The sequence below is a fragment of the Elephantulus edwardii genome, unplaced genomic scaffold, assembly GCF_000299155.1.
Source record: "Elephantulus edwardii isolate Elephantulus edwardi_28Jun2011 unplaced genomic scaffold, EleEdw1.0 scaffold00311, whole genome shotgun sequence".
Taxonomy (NCBI): domain Eukaryota; kingdom Metazoa; phylum Chordata; class Mammalia; order Macroscelidea; family Macroscelididae; genus Elephantulus; species Elephantulus edwardii.
In genome coordinates, this window is record NW_006400061.1 from 1,274,825 (window position 1) to 1,278,231 (window position 3,407).

Genomic DNA, 3,407 nt, shown 5'->3' on the forward strand with positions numbered 1-3,407 from the left:
CAAATTATTTTTTCCTTTTTTAAAACTTAATTTTAATGAACGTTTACAGAGACTTAGGGTTTACAGTCATTCACTGTTGCACTTTTCTCCCTGCCGACCCCCTCCCCTCCCCAATTCACTCTTCTCCTTAAAAAGAAAAAGAAAAAATCTTTCATTTAACCACTAAACCACCAGAGCTCCTATGGTGACTTTCTCAAGGTCATACATAATTCAGTTAATCTAAGACTATAAGGTGAGACTTGATTTTTGTGGCTATTATACCTGCACTAAGAAGTTTTTCTGAAGGCTGGCATTCCTTGTTTTTAAAATTTCTCTTCTTTCTTTACTGAATTTCTTGTATTTTGTACTATCCAACCTTTCTTTCCAATGTCAAAAAAAGGACACACTCTCTTATCTGAATTGTTGCTACAGGAACAAATATGGATCTCTTCTAGTCAGAAGGCCAGGTAGCTATGCTCCACATTTGTTGGCAAAGCATCTGTTTCATCTGTTTCCTGAAACGCCTCAATTGGTATTGCATTAATTCTTTTTTTTTTCCCCAATGTCTTCAGTACAGCTTGGACTTCTTCCTTCAGTACTACTGGGTTGTTTCTTTGTTTTTTTATCATATGCTACTTCCTGAAATTGTTCTGAATTAGTATCTGAATTGGTAGAAATAAAGAACCTTTTGTCAAAGTGTGCTCAGGTGCCCACACTTTAAATTTTCTCAAAGTAAAGATGAGACATCATCTCTCATACGTTCTAATTAGTATCAGGAGAAACCAGGCCCTGAAAAAGGACATTGTGTTTGGCAGAGGATCAGAGAAGAAGGGGAAGACCCTCAATTCGATGAATAGACACAGTGCTTCAACAAAGAGCTCAGCACTGCAATAGTTGTAAGAATGGTGCAGGACCGCACAGTGTTTCAGGTCCTGTTGTACATTGGGTCATTATGAATTTGAACTGTCTCAACAGCATCTAACAACAACATTGCTCATTTTTAAGAAGGCTTTGAAGATATTTTTGCTTCCAGGACTATTTTAAGGGAATAATTTCCGGGATTTATAAAATCTTCATGGTTCCAGAAAGTCTGGAGTCACTCTCCTTTATCTTAAGAAAGCAGGAGCAATTGCATTTCTCACGTCCTCCTGAGGGAATCTTGATGTACCAGTTTGGAAGTATCCTTGTTAATATTTCTGATATTTATAAAGAATGACTTTGAATCTTCATTAGACTCAGGATTTGTTTTCTCAAGCTGACTCTTACTTTCAGCTCAGAGGCAAAGAAATTCTGACAAACCAAGAATCAAGACAACAGACAGAAGATTAAGGTTTCTTTATTTATCTGTTTATCTATAAAAGACTGTTGTTGTTGTTAAGTATCACTCTGAAACGTTGCCAGATCGTGAGGCAGCCATCCTCCTAATCTCCTCCACTCTGCTCAACCTCATTGCTGCAATCATTGCATCAATATATCTCCACTGAAGGCCTTCCTTTCTTTAGCTTATCTATCTTTTAGGTCTCATAGCTACAAACTAATTCCAGGTCTTCTGAAAGGAAAAGCACTGTTGTTGCTGTTATTAATAGGTGCCATCATATCACCTACAACTCACAGAGACCTTATGAACAAGAGATTTGAACCTTGTGAGACAAAGTTTCACCATCTTTGCCTGTTAGACCTTCCTCAAAAACATACCTGTAGCAAAATAAATCATCACTCCAAGTTCAATTGTTTGCCAGTAAAGACTAAAAAGAAATCAAAGTCATTAGGGCAACTAATCTTGAATTCTTTCAGTCAGCATTGTCATTATGCTGAGAGTTTCTTCAGTTTTTATCTTTTTTTTTTTAATAAACCACCTTAGATAAATGAAGCATGCTTTCTTGTTTGGTTGCAATGATGTATCTGGCTTTTCCGTGTGGCACATTCTCCGTGATACCTAAAAAGTATCAGAGTATCATAATTCTGTCACTTGCCAGTCATATTTCAGCCTGAATATTAAACAAAAACAAAAACAAAACCCACCACTTCTTTCTTTGGAAAAGAATTCAAATGATGAATTTATTTTTATTTGGATTTGTAGGCCTTTGTTCTCTTTAGATGTCAAGGTTGATATTTTGCATATCTACATCTATTGAAGTCTTAGATACAACTCTTAAATCTTCCAGAACAAATTGTAAATTGTTGTTAGCCAAAGACTTGAATGTGCCAGTTTCTCCAGGAAACTAGCTCTGTAAAGCTATTAGATAAATTGAAGTTTTATTTGGAGCACAATGTAGCAAAATCTGTTTTTAAGTGTGTGACTGGAAAAGTAAGATGCCTTAAGATATTTTAATAAAATTTTTGGCATATCTTTCTTCAACCAACGGAGTATAGCTGTCTTGCCCTTGATGGTCAGCTGGACTTCTATGGACTAATTTGAAAAAATTTTATTCTGATTTATTTACAAAGTTTGAATACCTTGTTTTTCACAAAAGATCTTTGCCATTTCCTTCACCTCACCCACTCATCCAATTGTGTAACCCTATGATTAACACCCTACCTCCCCCATCCTCACCCTTCTATTTCCACCCTCCTCCCTGCCTTGGATCCTCACACTCATTTTACAATAATGGTTTTGTACAGTATTTGTCCTTGTGGGACTGAGTTAGTTCATTCAGCACAATGCTCTCAGTGTGGACTGTTTTAACAAACGGAATGTGACTGTGGACCAGTTTTCCAAGATCCTGCATAAAAATGTGAGCATGTAAAAAAAAATAAAATAAAAAATGTGAGCATGTACAAAAGATACAAAAGGACTCTTCACAAAGGAGGACATCCGGAGGGCTAACAAGAAGAAAAGTTCAAAATCACTAGCAGTCAGAGAGAAGCAATAAAAAAAAAAAAGAGATACTGTCTTACTTCAGCAGCAGTAGCAAAGTTTAACAAAAAAATAAAAAATAAATGTGGGAGAGGATGCACAGAGACTGTCACTTTTGTACACTGTTGATGGGATTGTGAAATAGTACAACCACTATGCAAAGCAGTTTGGCATCTCCTCAGAAAGCTGAACATAGAAATCTCATATGACCCAGTTATTCCATCACTAACGGTATACCTCAAGGAAATTAGAATTGAGATATGATGGAGATTTGTACATTTATGTTCACAGCAGTGTTATTCACAAAGAAAATAAAACCATCTAAATGTCCATTAACAAATGAATGGATTGAGAAATTGTACATTCACACAATGGAATACTGTACAACACTAAGGAACAACGATTTTGTAAAATACTACATAACATGGGAGAGTCTAGAGAACATTCTGCTGAGTGAAATATCTCAGGAAAATAAGGACAAATACTGCATAAGACCTCCACTGTGAAAAGCAGGATAACAGAGCAAGATATATAGATATAGATAGAGATAGAGATAGATATATATAAAAGG